General features: G+C 41.5%; 1 protein-coding gene across 2 annotated transcripts in view; it reads right to left on the minus strand.

Annotated features, from left to right (window-relative positions):
• The window catches only part of CDH11 (cadherin 11), a 152,418-nt gene that overhangs the window by 112,220 nt on the left and 16,195 nt on the right, over nt 1-24,003 (minus strand). Inside the window, exon 1 of one of the 2 annotated variants that reach the window (XM_018062081.1) lies at nt 16,672-16,846. The exons of the other annotated variant lie outside the window; for it this stretch is intronic. The gene's annotated coding sequence lies outside the window, so the exon portion shown is untranslated. Of the gene's footprint in view, nt 1-16,671; nt 16,847-24,003 lie in introns of those variants that run through there. 2 annotated transcript variants of the gene reach the window in all.

Raw genomic sequence — 24,003 nt, forward strand, 5'->3', positions numbered from 1 at the left:
TCTAAGGGGCAACTAAGCATCAGGAGAGTCTAATCAATCTCCAACAGGCATCTAAGGGGTATCAGGAGCATAAATGCGATGCAGACCTGCCTGACTGCACATTCCATACACTTTCCATAATGCCACGTTATTTCTAAGTGGAAAAAATATCCCCAAGGTTCTTATTCCTCAGCAAACAACCTAGGCAAAGGTCACGATGAAGCCAAGACACCGGCAGGCATGACTTCTGACTCTACCATCCCAGCATGTGAAAACCTGAAAATCACTTAATCTCTTTAAATGTCAGTTTTCTTATCTGGGGCGGGGGGGGGGGGCAGGGGCGGAAATGGGTATAAGCACCTTTATTGATGGTTACACAGGGGTAAAATGAGGTGATGGGGCAAAGAGCCTGGCACAATATAGAAGCTCATTACATGTGTGCACTTTCTTCCTTGGCTCCAAAAGAAAATATTTGTTACCATAAGGTGCCTGTGGCAGAAATGTGAAAATTTAACGTAAAAAGGATAATTAATAACAATGAAACTGAAGCTATCGCATAGACTAATTATACATATGGTACTCGAATGCAGAAACACAATGCCAACAGAGAAAGAAAGGAAAAATAAAATTAGCAAATGCTCCATCTCACGCCCAACATATCCTAACAAGTTTCTCACAGTCAAGACAATGAAAAAGTGAATTATGAGGTACCATAAAAGGAACTGTACAGGTTTTTGCAATCAACACAGTATGCTTAAAGGGGGAAATCCTTTTAAATATTAAGTCATTGCATAGCTATAAAACTCAGCAATATCAAGTTTCCAAGCATTTGATGGGATTGATTGATAAAACGGCTTTAACCTTATATCATTTGCTATTCTGTTCATCTTCAAGACGTTGCAGCATCTTACCTCTTCGTATCAAGGATAAAGCTGACTCTTTTCAAATATTTTCGCTTCAATTCATGTTAGCCAGAAATGCATCTGTACGTTCTCTGTGTACTTAACACCCACATTCACACCATTCACAGACATGGAAACACAGAGACATTTAGTTCAAGTGCTTCTGAAGCAGAAGGTGGCAATTATGTTGATCCTCTGACTCTCGGACTATGATCACTGGCTTGAGAAAACCCCACCCCTCCCCCAGGAAATACATCATCACTGAAGGCAAAATTATGGCATCGTCTGTTCATTCTTCTGGAAATCTCGTCCATATCTATATCTAGATATAAATACAGATATATATTCTGACAAAATATAAAAGTCAAAGAAATGTCCCCAACACTGAGAGTGAAATCAAGAGAGCTAAATTGTGTGATGGTGTTTGTCTACAAGACTTTTCAGTTTCTTGCCCTCACTCTGCTGTTTCCATGTGTAGAAAAACAATTCACAGATCCCTACCAGGGAGTAAATACGCATGTATTTACTGAGCTCAAAACCTCTGCCTTCTGCTTAAGACATGTGATACATTAGCATTCCTGATGGTAGCAGGAGCATTTACTATAGCTGTGGGAAAGAATGGGAAAGAAAGTGAAAGTGAAGTCACTCAGTCACTTCCAACTCTTTGTGACCCCATGGACTGCAGCCCACCAGGCTCCTCTGTCCATGGAATTTTCCAGGCAAGAGTACTGGAGTGGGTTGCCATTTCCTTCTCCAGGGGATCTTCCCAACCCAGGGATAGAACCTGGATCTCCCACATTGCAGGCAGACCATCTGAGCCACCAGGGACAGAATATCTTTAGTATTAGCATCAGCGACAACACTGTCCCTTAGTATCCAAGGGGGATTGATTCCCCTGGCCTACAGATACCAAAATCCATGGATACTCCAGTTCCTTACATAAAATGGTGCAATCTTGACATATAATCTACATACATCCTTCTATATACTTCAAATCATCTCTAGATTATTTATAATACATAATATAATGTAAATGCTATGTAAATAGTGGCTGGCATGCAGCAAAGTCAAGTTTTGCTTTTTGGAAGTTTCTGGAATTTTCCTCCAAGTATTTTTGATCTGCAGTTGTTTGAATCCATGGATGCAGAACCTGTGGATACAGAGGGCTAATTGTATTTCATATTAAGCTATGACTGTAATAAAGGCATTGAGAGTCCCCAAAGGAAACCATGGACTCTCCGATTAAAATGCAGTTGTAAACAATCCCCTGTCATACTGGAAGAAATGGATATTTTCTTCCAGAACTTCTCAGAAACTTTATAGGATGGTGTTATCAACCTGAAAATGTACAGAATTCTAGTCTAATAGTCATTTTGATGAACTACCCATCAGGCGTTTATCAGGTGCTGCTTCCTCCAGGACTTTGCACTGGTGATCACGAGGCAGGTAACAGTGGATACTTCCATGATGGGATCCAGAAATCAGTCACTCAGAAGGAGTTCAGAGCCTCTTAGCACAGGGTAGAAACCGAAGGAATAAAGCCAAACTAACATTTGGGAAATCTGTGGCAGCTGACTGCCTGACCTCAAACAATGTGTTATTCAGCTATTTTTTGTCCCCAAGTTGCACAACAGTTTCAAAATGAACACCCACATGTGTGTTAAAAGTGACATTACTCCAGCCCAACATGCCCACATTATTCCTAAACTAGGAGTGGTCTGAGTCATGCTAAGTTACAAAAGTAGGCCACTGCATGAATTCTGATAGAGCCTTTCGCTTGCAGAGGGATGGTGATGTCATTCAGGTAGACTCTACAACTGAGCATGATTTATTTACTAGGGGCTGGGGGTACCGAGGCATATACAATAGGTCTCTTCACTGTCTGCACAGACTCTACAGTCTATTAATAATTAGTGATCATTAATAGATAACCAGGAGGAAAGAACTGCTGCTATAGGAACAGTTGGTCAGGAATAGCCTCCCCAACATATTTATTAAAGACGAGGAAGCCTCGAAGGATGAGAGGAGTTAACCGTGGTGGTGGTGGGGAGAATAGTATTTTTAAGTATGGTACTTTTTTGAACTACCATTTTTTTTTTAATCATAGAGAAAACACTGATTTTTTTTTTAGTCCTCCCAAAGATGTTTTCTGAAAAGTATTTGTGCATGCTTTTACTTTGTGTTACGAAATTTATCTTACTCTGTGTGTGCAGGCATGTCTTCCCTGATCAGCATTCAGCTCCAAGTCTTCCAGACCTGGCGATTACGCTCTGACGCTTAAACTCCTTTGCATGGTCTGAAAGTGGAAAGCCTTTCACAGCCTGGCATCTCTCACCTTTCTTGATTCAACTGAGTCCTGTGCCCTGCAGACTGCGTGCTCCAGTCACACCAGATCAGCTCCATCCCTTCAGCCTGCCAGGTGTGTTTATGCTTCCGTCATTTGCACAACAGGCACTCCTGAAGGGCCTGAAACGACCTTTCCCTTTTCCGCAGGGCAAATTATGTCTCAGTCTTTAAAATCTGCCTCTTTTCCCCAGCTTTCTGTGCCCGACTCATCAAGTGGAATTAATTTATCAATCTCCTGTAACCCTCTCTTTCCTTTGCGTAATTCTCCACTCACACTGCATTGTGATTGTCAATTCACTTCTGAGGTTTTGTTTATTGATATTTTTGTGATTACCAAATAACGTGTGCCTGTGAGGTCACTTCAGTCATGTCCAACTCTTGGCAATGCTCTGGACTGTAGCCCGCCAGGCTCCTCTGTCCATGGAATTCTCCAGGCAAGAATACTGGAGTGGGTTGCCATTGCCTCCTCCAGGGGATCTTCCCAACCCAGGGATCAAACCCACATCTCTTATGCCTCCTGCATTGGCAAGGTTCATTACCACTAGCACCACCTGGGAAACCCACCAGATTATAAATGAGAAAATAAATATTTCCTCCCACGATTCCCCCCTTATTAAACACAAGTGAAAGCTTTCTTCTACTGCACCTAACCTCAGCACTTCCAAAGATTCTTCAGGAACTCTGCTATTACAGGTCACTGCTATTGCCAGTAAGGATGTACAACAAACCATATAACCATTAAACATCCTACTCATGGACTGTTCAGTAGTTTTAATCTTTTCTTATTTTAACAACAATGCAGCCAACAATTGTGCATTAGTCTCTGTCTATATACATGTGCATTCTATCAGAAGAAATGCTTGCAAGTAACATTGCTGGTACAAAAGAGGTGTTACTTTAAAGCTCTATGTACATACTGTGGGTTATTCTCCAGAAAAGATGCTTCAATTAACACACCACAAGTAGGGTGGAAATGCCCATTACACTCCCCTGTCCCTTCTTGGTGGCAACTGCTGCACCTTTTTTTAAAAGGTGCAAATGCAATGTTGCTTGAGTTTCTCTTTCTTTAAATAGCAAACACAGTTGAATTTTTCATGTGAGTGTTTGCATGTATGTGCGTGTGTACATGTACAATTCTGGGAGGTGTATGATTAGGGGTGATGCTATTTTTTTCTTATCCCTTTGCAAGAGTTCTTCATTCAAATATTAAAATACTTCTCTAGCTCATATCAATTTTGAGTATTTCCCAGATTTGCTCTTGGGTCATAATTTTGCTTGTGATATCTTTGATGTACAAAAGTTGGCAGTTTCATCTGTCCATTCTTTACCCTGTGATTTTTTTCCTTTATGATTGTTTCTTCACATGCCTTGCTCCCTGATGTACCATGACCTCCATTAGGACAGGTGTCCTACTTTATTCATCTTTTTGTCTCCAGCATTTTATGGAATGGCAGAGCCCAGGACATAACCATCCCATAAATTGTTGCCAGATAGAATTGTATTTTCTTAGTAAAACTCATCCCTCAAATGATTTGCTATTATGTATGAAAGTGCACATGTTTAAAATTTATATATACTGAATATATTTCATATTGGATATACATTTATATTTTATATATACTGAATATATATCATATTGGATAATACTGCATATATATGTGCCTCTCTATATTCACTATTATTTCTCTTAAATACTTAAACTGATCCTAAAATTGGTATGAAAATTTAATGGCATTGCAAGGATGAGCACTCAGTGTAACGGTAGTGCTAGGACAGTTCACACAAGATAGGGAGGGTGAGGATCTGGTATCAACTGCAATATAATAGAGCTGATGTAAATTGTGGATGACTTTGTACATCATAGTAGACTGGTGTTTGCCAGATAAAACCCCAGAACGTCCCCAAAGGGAGCCTGGGCATGCATGTATTTTGGATTCTCCAAGTGATACAATCTTATCACTCAAAAATCTTCACCCTGAATGTATTCGTAAATAAAACCTAAAATCAATTCGTGCTGAAAACGTAGATGTGACTTGTAGTGTGAACACAAAATGAGTTCAAAGAAATGTCACAGCAAGTCTGCGTGGCATTCCCGAGAGTGAGGGGAGCAAAGGAGAGAGTGGTGCTGGCGACCCGCTCTGGCCCGCGCTCCACTCCCGGGGCTTCCTCAGCGCTGCTGCTCACTTCAGCCTGAGTTCAGCTCCCAGACTCTGCCCTTCCCACCTGGGCGGCATGCCACTCAGAGGCTGTGGACAGGAGGTCCCCACCCCCTGCAGGAAACCACAGGGCTGCTTGTCCACCCACATCCTTTTCAAGAAGGTTCAGCTTCCTGGGCTGTGCCACCTTACATTCCTCCCAGGGGCATCCAGACATCTGGCCAGGTTCCCAGCCCCACTGAGCTCCGGGTGACAGCTAGGAAACTCACCCTCTAGTAGGTAATAGCTGCATAGACAGGAAGAGGCAGGGACACAGGCCTCTCGCAAGGTGCTCTGCTGCCAATAGGACAGCGTAGACCAGTGAGCCCCTCATCATAAAAGGGGAAACAGCTAGAAACAAGTGCCAGGCAGTGTCTGAGCAGAGGTGAGGGGCATGCAGACTGCAGCACTGGACAATCACAGAGCCATACTGGCTTCCCCTTTCCCCCAGCATCCACATCCAAACCCTGCTGTTTTTTCTTGTATGTGTCCATGCTAGTTGCTCAGTCATGTGCGACTCTTTCAGACCATGAACTGCAACCTGCTAGGCTCCTCTGTCCATGGAATTCTCCAGGCTGGAGTGCATAGCCATCCTCTTTTCCAGGGGACCTTCCAGACCCAGGGATCGAACTAGATCTTCTGTATTGCAGCCAGATTCTTTACTGCCTGAGCCACCAGAGAAGCCCCCTGCTTTTTCTTGCCTCAATCCAAATGTGAAATAAAAAGTCCAGATTAAATTCCAGGAAAATTAAATTAAATTCCAGGAAAAACAGGCCCTCTGGGAGGAAAGAGCCATTTGATAATAAACTTCTAGCATCAGCTTCTTATAACCATTCATATAGGCAATCATGTATCCATCCATTCATTCAAAACTTAAGCACCCAATTAAAAGCAGGCTGTACAGGGGATATTAGAATGGATTTCGGCATCAGGAAGGTCTGAGTTTAGTCGAGAGTCAACCCATGTTGGCTTGAAGGTTTGGACAGGCCACTTAACTGCTGTAAACCTCATTTTCTTCCCTGACATCCAGGATAGGAGCACTGCAGGGGGGTCAAATGAGAGGGCACACAAGGGCACATGTAGTAAGCATGGCCCAGAACGCTCCCTAAACAGAAGATACTTAACATTTTTTTTTTCTTTTTACATATTTTTGGCCGCACCATGAGGCATGTGGGATCTTAGTTCCCCGACCAGGGATCAAATCTGTGCCCCCCGCCTTGGAAGTCTTAACCACTGGAGTGCTAGAGAAGTCCCTAGAAGATCCTCTTTTAACAGGAAAGAACACCATACACGTGTATTGAACGTGTCTCTCATGAGCACTGTACCAAATGACTTGATCCTTAAAAACAGGTCCCTGAGAGCTTACTGTTTCTATTTTGACAAGTAAGACACCAAAGCCTCTGAACTTTGAGGATCTCACTTGAATCACCCAGCAGCAACTTTTCATAATTGGAGTTTGGGTCCAGGTTTGTCTCACTGCCAAGCCTGTGCTCTTTCCAAGGTACCTGACTTCATGGCTCAAATCTTGGCAGCGAGATGCAGAAAGAGTGAGAGAGGACATAGGGACCAATTGTGACCAGTGATCATGCCCAACATGGTATGTTCGAAACTGAGCCCGAGCATCACAGCGGCACCAGCTGATCTTACAGGTGAGGCCAGGGCTCACTCTAGGTCCTGACTCATTTGATAAGTTGGGCCTTAACAGCTGAGTTGTTGGCATCATCAACTCAACAAACATGACTTTGAGCAAGGTCCGGGAGTTGGAGATGGACAGGGAAGCCTGGCGTACTGTAGTCCATGGGGTCACAAAGAGTCGGACATGACTGAGGGACTGAACTGAACGGAACTGAAAAGCTGCAAAGAGTATGTCTAAGTGGCAAAATGGTAAAGGCTGGCTAATGTGAAAGACATCCCAGGACAACGGAAACCCCACACCTTTCCCATGCAAGCCATATGGCAACTGAATTGTAGCTGAGGCAGGCTTCTCTTCATACAAAGATTCCCATAAATCAATGGCAAGGTGATGACTGAACTGGAATATCAACACACTTAGCCCCTTATAGAGGATCTAGGCACTGGATGCTAGTGGTAACTAGCATCATGAAAAGCAATTACAGACACTGAGTGCCTCCAGGGGACGTTACACACATAGAACGTAGTCTTAGCAATGAACAAAATAAATACAAACATTGAATCTGGGTCTGACTGAGACTCTCATCCAAGATCCAGTTTTCAGAAGATTAAGAGGACAGAGCCAAACTCCAGAGCAATGGTTCTCAGTTGGTGGCAGTTTTAGCCCCAAGGGACACTGAGCAGTATCTAGAGACATTTTTGGTTGCCACAACTGGCAAGGGGCTGCTATGGGCATCTAATGAGTAGAGGCAAGCTGCTAAACATCCTAGAATGCATAGGACAACATCCCCAAGGGAAAAAAAAAATTATCCTTCTCAACATATCAATAATGCTGAGGCTGAGAAACCCTGTATTATTTCTTCAGTGACAGGGAATGATGGAAGCAGACAGACTGAAATAAATGGAGAAGGACTATCTAAAGATAAAACAGGCAAAACTAAATTGCAGTGTCTGGGGATGAGACGGTGCTCACCACACAAGTCAGCAAAGCGGTCACACTTCTGCAGAGGGATTGCCAGGTAAGTTTCTCCCTCCCCCTGGGAAGTGATGGTTTAGAGGTCCTCTCCTTGGAACAGTACACTCAGCTGCACAACGGTCTTTGTGTTTTCTCTGTTATAGCTAACAGGAACAGAGTCTAAAATTATATTAACAACAAAATTAAAAAGCTTTTCTTTTCTCACTTTGGCTAGGAGTTAATTGGCTTATAGCTACAGAATTTTTTTTTTAAAGCATCACTTATTCATCCAAGTGCATAATTTCTTTCTCCATGTTTCCCACAGGTACTGAAAACCTTATTTCTAACCGTGCCCACCCCTGTTGCTTATTTCTAGACAACACCAAAGTCACACAGAGTGCTGAAGCAGCAAGCAGAATAATTAAGCATAGGTGCCCTGAGGTCAGATAACCCAGACTGTCACTCCATTCCACCATAGTTTACCCAAGCTCTCTGACTTGGGTTCCTTCTCTGTAAAATGAGGTAAGTAACTCTACCTTCCTCATGGGGTTGTTGGGAGCATCAGAGGAAGGATTTTGTTCATGATAATAAGCATAATTACCATAAACAATATTATCATAAACATTATTATCGTAGACAAAATAAGATAGATGTCTAGATTATCTTAAGAATACAATATATAACTAGATTCTGAAAATATTTAGCTCTTTAAAAACTGAGCCCTTGATTAATCACACACATGTCGATTCAGCGAGTGCTGAACACGTGCTGAAACCCTCTGAGGCTGGAGACACAGACAGGTCCAGTCTCTGCCCTTCACCTTTCATAGGAAGACCTGGGATTCCATTACTGCAAAGATTCACTCAGTTCCTTTTTATTACTGAAACTCAACACTTTTAGGTCCTACAATTACTTCCAATTTAAAACGAGGGAAGTAAAGGTCAGAAAACGGCAATGCATATCCATGGTTACAGGTCTTCTAACATTCTTAGGGCACTTGCTGATCACCGGGCCCTCAGAAAAGCCCTTTTCACTTGCTGCCTGAGTTAATGCTCAGAATCACCATGTGAAAGAAAGAAACTCTCATTATATCTTTTTCAGATATGAAAAAAGTAAGGCTGCCAGATAATCTTGAGTGTTCCCAAAAGCTGCACAGCGGAACATGTCAATACCCAGATTCAGCTGAACTAGCTTCAACTCAGGAGCCCATCGTTTAATTTCAAACCCAGTGGGTCTTGTCAGACTAGATGAAGGCTACTTTTAAAAGACCAAACTATTCCCTTCTTGGTAGGACGATTCTCAGTTTTAAAGGCATCATTTGCCTAGCATATTGGTTCTAAAATCTCTTCTGGATCTTTAAGTCTGTGAGCGTCTCTAAAAGGAATTGTGTTCTGAAGGAAAGTCCCATCTCATGATTTACAAAACTCACAAAGGTGAACACTTTTCATAAATGAAAGCATGCAGCTAGCACAAGGAGCCTGGGACTCCATACTCTAGACCAGTGGTTCTCAAACTTTATGAATTTTCAGAATCAACCCCCCCCCCACATGTGTTGCTGACTCAGAAAGCCCCCAAGTGGACCATCCTAAATGCATTTCTAATAGCACCCCAAGTGGTATGGATGCTGCACATTTACTTTAATTTTTTTTAATTTTTGAGCCGCACTGTGCAGTATATGGGGGTCTTAGTTCCCCAACCAGGGATCGAGCCCATGCCTCCTGCAGAGGAGTAGTCTCCACCACAGGATCACCAAGGAAGTCCCCCAGGGAGCACATTTTGAAAGTCAAGTCTTAGACTCTTTCCTGCTGGTTTGGGAATACTAGAATGCTTATTCTCCCTTTATGAGTATCCATGTGCCTCTGTCAAGATGGCCTTTAGAAGTAAAGAATGAGATAGTGGGGGTGGGTGCCTTCTGAAAATGGACAAGCACTAATGCAGGTCTTCTCAAATTTTCTAGAGCTTCACCATCATCTGGAGACTTATTAAAAATAGAGCTTCTCAGAGCCTACACCCCATCCAGCCACACAAGGCCTGGCTTAGGGCCCTAGAAGCTTCTTTTGAAACAAGGTCCCCAGGAATGTAGAAGGAGAGGGTGTGCAAACGCTTGTAAAACAAAGTCCCAGGGCTTTTAAGGAAATAGGTCCTAAGACCCTTCACTCTGAAGGCCAGGGTTTGGCCTTGATATTGGGTATCCCACAGAACTATATGCTCTTAGATATTCCACGACAGAAAGAGAAAGTCCGTTTAATGTGTGTGTGTGTGTGTGTGTGTGTGAAAACTTCTAAGTCAAATATTTGACTTTAGGACCTTCAGAGTGAATTTTGAATGAGAAAAAAATGGTGTCATTTGAGATGAAAAGGAGGTCTAGACCAGCACACTCTGGAATCTTTTGATTGAGAGCAGGCTTCGGAGTTAGGTGTGAATTGGAAATGTCCCAGAAGATAGGTATGGGGTAATCAGAGCTATTACATTTTGCACCTGACACAGGATCACTTCCTCCAACAATGACAGCAGCGCAGCCCAAGCAATTTCAACATCTTAATCACTTTCCCTTTCTTTCAGAATCCAGGGAATTTGTGTAATTCTTCATGCCTTCCCTTAGGAATTATGAAGTGTCAGCTACCATAGAGACTCTGCAAGTGGCTTTGTATAAGAAATGTTTGCAGCAATTCAGAGGACTGTGTAATTGAGTTAACAAGTTGCAAGAAATACGTTTACATCCTGGACTGGAACCGATGGCCTGACCAGGAGAAGGTATCAAGCAGCACGGGCTGGCTTATTAATGCCAGTCATTCACCACACTCTGCTGTAGTGAGCAAATTCTGAATTCCAGGCTCTTAACACTTTTGAATACAATTGATACAAAGGATGGAAATTAAAAACCCCACTGTTGGCTAAAGGTAAAAGGGAGGATTTATGTAAATTGATTGCGTTCAGTGAATTGATTGCGATATAACATGTCCCAAGTGATATCTCAGGGATGATACGCTATTACAATGACTGAGAAAGTGAAATGATAATGGATTTTGCCAATCCTCCTCACAGGTAACGACTATCTTTGGACCACAGCTGAATCTACTCTAAAGTATGCCACACATGTATCCTTTGATAGCACCAAGACGCCTCTGTGTGAGGCCAACTCACTTTGATCTTTTCAAACCATCCTTCTACTAATTTTTAACAGTAATGCATTTTCATGGAAGGACATTTTTAAAATGCAGAGGTTTAAAGCAAATTCAAGATGACTGAATAAACAAACAAATGACTGAAAAAATGAACTACTGATAATTTTATCACCCAATGATAATCATTATTACTTTCATCCAGTTTATTATTGATACCTCCTAATTATTTTAGCCATGCTCTTTAAAATTTAGTTTTCAAAGTAGAGATGGCAGTTTGCATACAATTTTTATTACTCATCCTCTGATAAAACTATATCACATTTCCATAGTATTTTTCCATATTATTAAAAATATCCTCATAGATGTAACAAATGACTTCTCAAATCTAAATTGTATGAACTGTTACTATTTAAAGATTTCCTCCTAGGGCTAGTCATTTAGCATGTTTTCACTTTTGACTCCAATAAAAAAAAAAAAGTAGTGAGCAATTTTTAACAGCTTTATTGAGGTATGATTTACAGACCTTAAGAAATCATCTGGAAGAACCTTTCTGTGTGACTCAATCTTTGTGTTTCAGAGTGTTTCATAAGGCTAGATATCCAGAAGTAAAACAGTTAAGACAAAGGGTCAGTATATGTTTAAGCTCAAGAAACACTTTGCCAAATGCCCTCCAGTATTGATTGATACTCCCATCAGCAAATTATTAGAGTGTTCATCTTATTCTACCCTGGTCAGCATGAGCGGTACTAGTATTATTTAAGGTCCTGTCACTTTTAATGAAAATGTCAGGATGTCATCATATAGTTCAAAAATGGAAAATGCATTGAGGGATTTTCATTTTCATTTTTGATACACTTTGCTTTTGTCCTAGTCTGTTTAGTTTTTTTTTTTAATTAATTTTTTGGGGAAGTATAGTTGCTTTACAATGCTGTGTTAGTTTCTGCTGTACAGTGAAGTGAATCAGTTATATGGATACATGTGTGTGCTCAGTCCCTTCATTTGAGTCCAGCTCTCTGCAACCCTATGGACTGTAAACTGTCCGTGGGATTGTCCAAGCAAGAATACTGGAGTGGCTTGCCATGCCGTCCTCCAGGGGATCTTTCCGACCTAGAATTGAACCCGCATCTCCTGTATTTCCTGCACTGTAGGCAGATTCTTTACCCACTGAGCCACCTGGGAAGTATATATCCACCCTTTTATAGATTTTCTCCCCATTCAGTTCCCCAGAGAACACTAAGTAGAGTTTCCTGTCCTATACAGTAGGCTCTCTTTAGCTATCCTTTAGTTAGTTTTCTGTAACATGGTGTTCACATGGGCTTCCCTTATTGAACTTCTTGGGAATAATTAAGGCTGAGTGACAATAAGAGTAAGTTGCCTGCAACCCAGGTAACAACCTTTCCTAAGCAAAGAGACATCCACTCCATCTCTGGGGTCCCAGTCATGAGCTGCATTACCTTCACTAAGGATTTAACCTCTCAGCATCATTTTCCTAACCACTGGAAAGAGAGTTTAAACAGAAGATGATCAAACGAAGCTTGCAGACACTTAATCAGACAACTAAAACATCTCCAGGTCATTGCCTGAGACAAGGAGTCTCATTTTTAAAAAGCTATGTTACATTTATTTAATATATACCTAGAATCAAATTCTTCAAAAAAGTCATAGTTTGCTTTCAAAAACTGTCTGCCTGGACATGCCAAACATTAATAATACTGTGTCTGAAGAATACAAAATGATTTCTAAATGTTCTTCTAGCCCTGCTAAAATTTTGTTCTTAAAACTATCAAAGAATGGCAAAATAACTAATTATTCCTGAATCACTCTCATGACTTATTCCATTCTCTTGAGGCATGCTGTGATTAAAAAAAAAAAAATGAAGAATTTGTAACTGTTAGTTATCAGCACTTCATGTAACTTTTGATTCAAGTAACAAATAGCATTTCAGCTCTATGTATTCATTATGCCACTAAATTGCAAAGGAAAGAAGCCAATTCTAATGAATTGTAACCATAGTTTCCTTTGCATATTACATATTAGAAGTGGGTAGCACTTTAAATTATGGTACACAAAACAGCATATAATTAATTCTGAATAAAAGATAATGTATTCCTGCTAAATACGAGTTATTTTAAAATCTCTTAATGAAGAACTAAGCATATGCTGTGCTGCACTGTGAAAATGTTTAGCATATGTCGTTAGAGCCAACATTTTGCATTTATTATTATATTTATTTTCAATAATAATATATTATTTTAAGTGAACACACACAAAAAAACGTAATCATCAACATTCCAAATGTGGAAAATATATGCAAATTACAGGAAACTTTTTGGCTCCCCAGAAGTTGTCACTAAATAACTTTTTGATGGCATGGTGGGATTGCAATTTGCAATAGAATACGAAAAATGGAAGAGACTGTTACTTTTAAATCACAGAACATATGCACAAAGAATTTTAAAATTCAGATATGGAGATAAACATTTCTATTCTGAAAACTGACATGTTCTGAGTTTTCATGGAACAGCAATGCTTAAATCTAGACCTTAAGTTCCATCTAATTTAGTAGTGAGTTCCCTTTGTGACATTGTGCTTCTGGTTTTAAAAGGAAGTATCCTGAAGTTACTCTCTTATGTACACTGAGCTTCTAATTGAGCGTGATTATCACTATAAACACCACTACCATCAACACCAAAACAACACTGAATCCTGGGCCATATCCTTTCTGCCGTACTCTCCCCACTTGCACCATGATGATGTCTAATGACCCTATAAACTAGCCACATGACCACAGACAAACCACCCCTCCTAACTAAGCCTTAGCGCTCTCAGCTCTAAAATGGCTATGCTGAGGTCCTTTTTATTTCCAATAGATCTGCCCTCTTCCTCAGCTCTTCCTGAGTGCCAACAGAAACACGTAATAAAACCAGTTTTTCTAAACTCATATGCTTTCTACTCTCGCTTCATTTAAACTGGGCGGTGGGGGTGGGGGGATGTGGATAGTAGAAATGAACTCTGATATGGCAAAAGCTTAGAATTTAAAACAAAATGTAAAGTTTATTTTTAAATTCAAGGTTCAGCTTCTGTTCCAGAGGAATAATGACTAATTCATCAGAAATAGACTGAGCTTGAAGGAACCACTCTTCCATCCTTCTCCAAACACCCCAGGTTTGGAGTGACTTTCAATGTATTTCTTTCTCAAGTACTAACGTACAGGAATGAAAAACTGAAAATGGTAAAACTTTAAAAGAAAATAAATTAATTCATCACATCTTCCCTATATAATTGGAGAAGGCAATGGCACCCCACTCCAGTACTCTTGCCTGGAAAATCCCATGGATGGAGGAGCCTGGTGGGCTGCAGTCCATGGGGTCGCAGAGAGTCGGACACGACTGAGCGACTTCACTTTCACTTTTCACTTTCATGCATTGGAGAAGGAAATGGCAACCCACTCCAGTGTTCTTGCCTGGAGAATCCCAGGGACGAGGGAGCCTGGTGGGCTGCCGTCCATGGGGTTGCACAGAGTTGGACACGACTGAAGCGACTTAGCAGCAGCAGTCCCTATATAGTTGCCACTGGTATTTCAGGATGATACCTTCCCATGCTCCAGTGTGTGCACGTAGGAAGTTGAAATCACACTGAGCCAATAATTCAATGGCATACTTTGCTCCTCTTAACATTTGATTCTAAGCATATGTCCATGTGGTTACATCTTCTTTGTGAACATTTTCAGAGACAATTACAGCCCACCATAAAAATACACCATAATTTTACAGATCGCCTCTTTTGTAGATATTTAAGCATTGTTTTCCCTTTTTTTGCCTTTGTTGCTATGATGAATATTTTGTGCATCTAACTGTTAGCACTTTAAGCTACTTTAGTATTAATTCCCCAAAATGTGAAATGAATATTGTAAAAATCTCAACAGAAATAATATCATTACTCTAAAATAACTGTAGCAGCTTATTTTTTTTTCCCACTTAAACACTCCTCCTTAGCATTTTCTGTGATCTGTTTTGATCCTATCTCAGCTAACCAGCACTGTTACCAATGTCCTAAGTGTCCCATATCCCTTCCCTCTACCGATGTTACAGCGGAAGAGAGAATTTTATTTCTATATACCTCCTCCTCCTCTAGACTAAGCTCTTCTGCAGGAAGATTCTAGATGATTAGGCATCCTAGCCCCAGTCCCTTGCTTAAAGTCAGGCACATAGTAGTTGTCCAATAAACATTCACTACATTAATGCACCTTGAAAATTACTTATGGAGTCCCATCCTTGTCCCACAGATATCAAAGCATCTCTTGCCCAAGATGTAAAGATCTTTTTCTACTTATTTTTCCCTTTATTTATATCCTGGCACATTCCACAGAGAATTTAGGGCAGGGGACCTCTCTCTAAATCAGTTCTGTCATCTTATGCTACTGCTGAGATGAACTTGCAAAGGACAATGCTGTTCTTTCAAATGTCATTGTAACTGTTCAGTTTGCAAGGAGGAAGAGGAACGTCAGAACATGTCACTTCCTCAGAGACGTCTTCCTCACTGTATATGTGTGAGTATGTGTGTGTGTGCGTGTGCACATCGATATGTAGATACATATGTGCCGTGTAGGCAGTTTTCTGTTTGTGCTTGGGCTTACTGTCGTACTGTTAAAGGCACTGGTCTCTTCATAGGGCTCTTCGAAAGAAATTCTACTGGCATCAGAGCCAAGGAAAATTTTGTCTCACCTGGAAACAAATGCATTTTTCCTTTGTGGTGGTTGTCTAACTCTTGGTGTTTCTCCAGCTGCTTTGGTTACCAGGGAACAATGCCATACTTCATAAATTACAGTGTGTTTCTCAGTGAAGTTCCTTGCTCCACCTTATAACCTTACTTTTGCTTTCCTCTCATCCTAATTTCTTTTAAACTTTATTTTTTTTTGAAATTTTATTGCAGAGCAGGTATTTATGAAGGCCATTTCAACTTGTCTTAAGAACAGGAACAGCCATAAATAAATGAAAAAGTAAATAAACCATACTGTCTGAGCTCTTCACCTGACCAACCTCTGGGAATCTGATCACCTTTCTCCTGGCTGCCTGCCCAGAGCTTTAAGCCCTAACACACAGTAATTCCTTATGAAAGCAGAGTTGGTCCTCACGGTCATCCAAGGAGCATATAATCAAAGAACAGACTTCTAGCTAATTAATATTGCTTTCAGTTACTCAACATTTAGGAGACCTTTTTATGGTTTTAAATGTGTTGCATTACAGCATGTATAGAACAGACTGAAATTACCAGTTTAATGACAGCTTCCTCCTCCAGACTACCAGCACTTTAATATGAGACTATGATAGCTTTGCCTTGGTGTGCCTAGTACTGAGCACTGTGGCTATTAACCTTTTTGTGCATAAACGGATGCTTGTTAAAATAGCCTATGTGTGTACGTGTGTTTGTACACATACACGCACATATCTCTGCATGTGTGTATCTGTATTGCCTTCCACTGCACAAGCCTCTCTCAAGCTAATCTCACCAGAACCTACGAGGCAGTGTGTTATTACCTCTTGTGCAGTTAAGTCGCAGAGGCACGAACATGGCTCTTACACAGCACAGTCGGGTTGGAGTCCAGGCTGGCCTCACTCCTAGCTCTGATAGTCTGCTGCACTGCTTCTCCATGTGACATCATAGTGAGTTGCAAGACGGAATCACAGCTAGCGTGTTGTATACACAGATGTCTCCAAACATGGAAAACCGATGAGCTATAGATAGCTGGGCATGGCCAACCGTACTCTCAGGCTGTTAGGAAAAATACCATATTTTACATTCCTTCACACTCATTATGCATCTTTTAACTGGACTGCACCAGCTAAAATACAGGTTTTAGAAAGAAAAATATGTAGTTACTACATGTGATGGTCAGTTTTATGTGTCAGCTAGGCTAGGTTGTAGTCTCCAGCTATGTGTCAAACACTAATCAAGGTTCAGTTGCTCAGTCATGTCTGACTCTTTGCGACCCCATGAATCGCAACACGCCAGGCCTCCCTGTCCATCACCAACTCCCAGAGTTCACTCAGACTCACGTCCATCAAGTCAGTGATGCCATCCAGCCATCTCATCCTCGGTCGTCCCTTCTCCTCCTGCCCCCAATCCCTCCCAGCGTCAGAGTCTTTTCCAATGAGTCAACTCTTCTCATGAGGTGGCCAAAGTACTGGAGTTTCAGCATTAGCATCATTCCTTCCAAAGAAATCCCAAGGCTGATCTTCTTCAGAATGGACTGGTTGGATCTCTTTGCAGTAAAAGGGACTCTCAAGAGACTTCTCCAACACCACAGTTCAAAACTATTAATTCTTTGGTGCTCAGCCTTCTTCACAGTCCAACTCTCACATCCATACATGACTAATGGAAAAACCATAGCCTTGACTAGATGGACCTTAGTCGGCAAAGTAATGTCTCTGCTTTTGAATATGCTATCTAGGTTGCTCATAACTTTTCTTCCAAGGAGTAAGCGTCTTTTAATTTCATGGCTGCAATCACCATCTGCAGTAATTTTGGAGCCCAGAAAAATAAAGTCTGACACTGTTTTCACTGTTTCCCCATCCATTTCCCATGAAGTGATGGGACCGGGTGCCATGATCTTTGTTTTCTGAATGTTGAGCTTTAAGCCAACTTTTTACTCTCCTCTTTCACTTTCATCAAGAGGCTTTTTAGTTCCTCTTCACTCTCTGCCATAAGGGTGGTGTCATCTGCATATCTGAGGTGATTGATATTTCTCCCGGCAATCTTGATTCCAGCTTGTGTTTCTTCCAGGCCAGCGTTTCTCATGATGTACTCTGCATAGAAATTAAATAAGCAGAGTGACAATATACAGCCTTGATGTACTCCTTTTCCTATTTGGAACCAGTCTGTTGTTCCATGTCCAGTTCTAACTGTTGCTTCCTGACCTGCATACAGATTTCTCAAGAGGCAGGTCAGGTGGTGTGGTATTCCCATCTCTTTCAGAATTTTCCACAGTTTATTGTGATCCACACAGTCAAAGGCTTTGGCATAGTCAATAAAGCAGAAATAGATGTTTTTCTGGAACTCTCTTGCTTTTTCCGTGATCCAGCAGATGTTGGCAAATTGATCTCTGGTTCCTATGCCTTTTCTAAAACCAGCTTGAACATCAGGGAGTTCACGGTTCACGTATTGCTGAAGCCTGGCTTGGAGAATTTTGAGCATTATTTACTAGCATGTGAGATGAGTGCAATTGTGCAGTAGTTTGAGCATTCTTTGGCATTGCCTTTCTTTGGAATTGGAATGAAAACTGATCTTTTCCAGTCCTGTGGCCACTGCTGAATTTTCCAAATGTGCTCGCATATTGAGTGCAGCACTTTCACAGCATCATCTTTCAGGATTTGAAACAGCTCAACTGGAATTCCATCACCTTCACTAGCTTTGTTCGTAGTGATGCTTTCTAAGGCCCACTTCACTTCACATTCCAGGATATCTGGCTCTAGATGAGTGATCACACCATCATGATTATCTGGGTTGTGAAGATCTTTTTTGTACAGTTCTTCTGTGTATTCTTGCGGCGTCTTCTTAATATCCAATATCTTCTGCTTCTGTTAGGTCCAGACCATTTCTGTCCTTTATTGGGGTATCATGACTGAGCAGCTTCACTTTCACTTTTCACTTTCATGCACTGGAGAAGGAAATGGCAGCCCACTCCGCTGTTCTTGCCTGGAGAATCCCAGGGACGAGGCAGCCTGGTGGGCTGCCGCCTATGGGGTCGCACAGAGTTGGACACGACTGAAGTGACTTATTGGGGTATAGCCAATTAATAATCTGGTAATTTCAGGGAAGAGCAAAGGGACTCGCCATACATATACATGTATCCATTTTCTGTCAAACACCCCTCCCATCCAGGCTGGCACATACCATTGAGTAGAGTCCCACGTGCCATACAGGAGGTCCCTATTGGTTATCCATTTTTAATATAGCAGCGTGTACATGACCTTCCCAAACTCCTCAACTATCCCTTCCCTCTGGGAACCATAAGTTCATTTTCTGTGAGTCTCTATTTTGTAAGTAAGTTCATTTGCATCTTTTCAGATTTCACATATAATGGATGTTATACGACATTTATCCTTCTCCGTCTGACTTACTTCACTCAGCACGACATTCTCTGGGTCCATCTATGCCGCTACGAATGGCATCATTTTATTCTTTCTAATGGCTGAGCAATATTCCTTTGTGTATATATGGACCACGTCTTCTTTATCCTTTCCTCTGTCCATGGACATTCAGGTTGCTTCCATGGCTGGCTATTGTAAACAGAGCTGTAGTGAACACTGGGGTGCATGCATACTTTCGGATCATGTTTTTCTCCAGATACAAGCCCAGGAGTGGGATTGCAGGGTCATATGGTAGCTCTATTTTTAGTTTTTTAAGTTCTCTATAGTGGCTATAAGGCATTTAGTGGATGTAATTAAAGTCTAGAATTAATTTTCTATAAGTAAGGAAGATTATCCTAGATAATCTGGATGGGCTTGATTCAACCAGTTGAAAGACCTTAAGAGGAGAATGGAAGCTTCCTAATGAAGAGAAGCTCAGTGTCTGCTCACACCCTACAGCACCTGTCTGCCCGTCCTGCCCACCTGCCCTGTGGGTTTCAGACACGCTTCGCCAACCCTCACAATAGCTTAAGTCAATTCCTCTCAATAAATCTCTTAATATATGTATATCCTATTGATTCTGTTTGCCTCATAGAATCCTGGCTGAGGCTTTATGTGTACATCAATATTTACAGATGGGAAACTACAGAAGATTTCAGATTCAAAGAAGTGGAGAGGGTTATGCAATCTCCCAGCAACAGCCAAGGACACATTTTAACTCCCCCGAAAGACAGCTCTTGCCTTACCTGTATCCAAAGGCCAAATTTTAGATTCCTTAAGAAAACCTAAGAGACAATGAATTTAAGGAAGCTGGATCAAAGGAGCAACCAGGGTGTCTCCACCAGAATGGCATTTATTGGTGATAGCCAAGTGCTGTGTTTAATGCCCTTTGAGTGAACAATCCCCTGTACTTCCACTAAGAGTTAACCCCTCTTATGAAGGCAGAAGTTCAAATTTAATGTAAATGTATTTTGGTGACATGGATATTTAGTTGCTTTTTTTATGTTGTCAGCAGTAAAAATCTAATAACTTTCTCCCTCAAAGCAATCTTGCAAATGTGCGTGGGCTATATTCTTCCAGGCATCATCTCAAAGCTTCTTTCCATTACTCAGAGGAACTATATTCTAATAAATGTATCCATTTCAACCATTTACTTGAGCAAACTTGTTCTACCCATTCATCCACCTCTCAGAACCCAAAAGAGATGTGTACCACTCTCCCAAGACATCACTGCTAAGACAGACCATCCTGGGCATGAACGCCAGGGAGAAGACGCAGAGATGAGGGCAGGCAGGCATGGATTCATGTGCTGTGACAAAGAGGCCCAGAGTCCACTCCGGGCCGAGCCCTGACCTCACCTGTGTTGCTGATCAAGCTCCTTTCCCTCTCTGGGGCTGTCCTTCAACATGAAGGGGACCCAACTTTCAGGACAAATGTCAGGATTCCCAGGAATCATTCATGAAAAATTTCAGCCATGACACTAATGTCTTGTCCTCCTCTTCTCCCTCCCCTCCTTTTCACTTTTCTTCTTCTTTTATCTGTTTTCCTTCTTCCCTTCTACTCACTGCTTTGCAGGCCTCCAATAATGGTAACTAACCTTGCAATCATCTTCCTCATTTTCATCAGCTGCAGTCCTCAGCCAGGATGAGCAGAGAGTGGCTGTCATTCTCAAACGTCAGTCACTTCTTAACCCATCCCACAGATATGTTTACTGATGGCACTCATCACTACTGAAAATACTTTGTTTACTTGTTTATATTTTATTGTCTTTTCCCTCAAACTAAAATATAAGGTTCATTAGAGTAGAAACTATGTCTGTTTTGCCCATCCTTCCTTTTATCTCCAGCCTGACTGATTATCACTGTATCATGAATGCTTGCTAAACGCATGGAATTGATGGGTAACGCATCTTTAATCTAATGTCTTTTGCTTTTACTCACAGGTAGCCCCCAATGCAAGGTCTGAAGCATGCATCGACATTAGCTCGCTTGTACTTCGGGAAGCCAGGATTGCCTCTGGTTGGAGGTAAGAATGGCTCTGTCTTGGCCAGCCCCTTTCTATGGATACCTCTGTTAGACCCAGCTCTGGGGTGGAAACGTGGGAGAGCTACAGAGGAGGCAGGAATTGTTAAAGAAGGGGTCTCAGGAAGCTGTGGTTCAAAAGGTGCCGAGACAGACACGTGGCCATGAGCCCATCTCCTGGGCCTCTCTTGTCTCCCTCTGCCTGGGTCTTGCACAAGCATGTTCACATGTGTGTGTAACCATGTGGCTCAAGCACCACACTGCATCTCCCTGGAGTTCATACATTATATGAAACCCTCTCTAACCTCACATGAATGAGATTTCCTGGATAAACTTGGCATTGGAAGCAACTGGGTTCACTGAGTTATCACATCTTCTGGGTTAGCTTTGGACCTGTCTACCTGCAACCTGCTCAGGGCTTATTTAGGATGTGAATACTTATTTTAAAGGACTGTGTATCAAAGGTGAATAAACACAACCTTAAGTGAAAGTTATAAATTCACCAGTACCAGGGGTTAACAGGATCATTATGCTGATACTAACATTTCACCATCGTATCATCACCATCACGTGGTTACAGTATTATAGAAGAGCCCTGGAGAAGGAGACAAAATCTGTGAAGTCTAAATTCAAGTTCTGCATCTTGCCAGCTGTGCAATGATAAGCATATTATGTAATCTCAGCCTTTAGTTTCTTTGCCTGAAAATAAGGGTCAAAGCACAAGGTTGTTTTGAGAATAAAATTAGATAACATAATAACATATCTTACAGAGTACCTCCCTCACCCACAGTTGTTTAAAATTTTTTGTTGTATACATTATCCTTTGAAAAATTAAGACCTGTTCTATCTACACAGTATCCATTAGCTACAAGTGACTACTGAGCTCTTAAAATGTGTCTAGTTCCAACTGAGATGTGCTTTATATACACACTACTCAGAAGGTTTCAAAGATTCAGTATGAAAAAAAGAATGAGAAATATCACATCAGTCATTTTATATTAATTAAACATCCTAATATTTTGGCTACATTGGCTTAAATAAAATACATTATTAAAATTGCCACATATTTCCTTTACACTGTTTTAATTGGACTTCTAGAACATTTTAAATTTCATCTGTGGCTTCCGTTGGTGGCCTGTATTACTTGTCTATTGCAGAGCATGGGCATGGATAGAACTATCATCCCTGAAATTTCAATGATCAACATACAAAAGCTCAAAAACAAAGGATTTCCGGGAGAAAATTGAGTTCTCAACGTCCTCAGAGCTATGCAAATATGATTCATACTGAGAAAGAGAGCATTATGTCAATTTTTTTTTAAGAAAGTACAGCATGAAACCTTCACAGACAATTGAAAACTAGTTCCCATCAAATTCAGATTAGAGTTTGGTGTGGAAGAGAGAAATGGTAACACTTAGCGAACTTTAGTAGAGGGAATGGAAAGGAACAATGGATTTGAAGTACTCGAACTTGGATACAAACTCCACAGGGTCACTCACTTGCCATATACCCCAAGGCAAGAGTGTGCAAACTCGCAGCGCCTCCGCTGCCTCGCTGCAGAACGGAAATACTAATACACTTCTCATTCATAGCCTCATCAGCTACCAAGGACTAGGTACTCATTTGGATCTTTGTAGATACTCTGGTCAATGCAATGGTGCAGATGAGGAAACCAACAAACACACAGATTCATAAGTTATATACCCATGGCCAGACAGCTAAAAAATAAAAAGTGGTAGCAGTGAAATCTCAGCCTTCTCAGTCTGAACGCCCTTCACATGTGAGCTTTTAAGCACTCCTCTACACCCAGAGCAGACTTTCACTGCTGTCATGAGAACTGAGGCAGACAGTGGACTTCCACAATCAAGACCATCGAGGAAGGGTGCATATTTTTACTGTTGTTGTGAAGGCATGACAGAGCACTGAGAGGATGTTGCATTTAAATCACTCTGTGCCCATTAGCTCAAAGATATATATGTACACTGGAGTGGGCTGCCATTTCATTCTCCAGGGGCTCTTCCTGATCCAGGGATCAAACCCAAAAGAGAGACCCAAAAAGAGGAGGAACCTACATTGACTGTAGAAACTCAGAAGTATTGGCAGTGTCCTGGATGCTGCAAAAATTATTGAGTGCTTTGTGTCTGCCTCCAATGCGGGAGACCTGGGTTCGATCCCTGGGTCGGGAAGATCCTCTGGAGAAGGAAATGGCAATCCACTCCAGTATTCTTGCCTGGAGAATCCCATGGACGGAGGAGCCTGGTAGGCTACAGTCCACAGGGTCGCAAAGAGTCGGACACGACCGAGCAACTTCACCTTCACCTTTGGAGAAATAACATTCAGAAGTTAACCTATGAAATATGAAACCAGAAGATTTGTGGCCCCACAGATAAAAGATTTAAAACCTGTCTCTACATGCTCAATGCAATGAGTGACAGAAGTCTTCCCAGTTCTTTCCCGAACTGCACTGCACCCCCAGGCTCACCTTTGTAAGCACAGCTTCCCATCACAATGTCTTTATTCAAGATGAAGCAACAGGGATTGCGAGAGTTGCACACGACTTAGCAACTGAACTACCACCATGAATGTCACAGAGACTGAACTATTTACATCAAGGGTTGCTTTGTTTTGTCTTGTTTTTTTGTAAGAGACCCACCAAGGCACTGGGAATAAGGCCAAGGGGGAGCCAAGTATAGCGGGAGATGAGGGAATACTTGTAGCT

This window comes from Capra hircus, chromosome 18 (assembly GCF_001704415.2).
Source record: "Capra hircus breed San Clemente chromosome 18, ASM170441v1, whole genome shotgun sequence".
NCBI lineage: Eukaryota > Metazoa > Chordata > Mammalia > Artiodactyla > Bovidae > Capra > Capra hircus.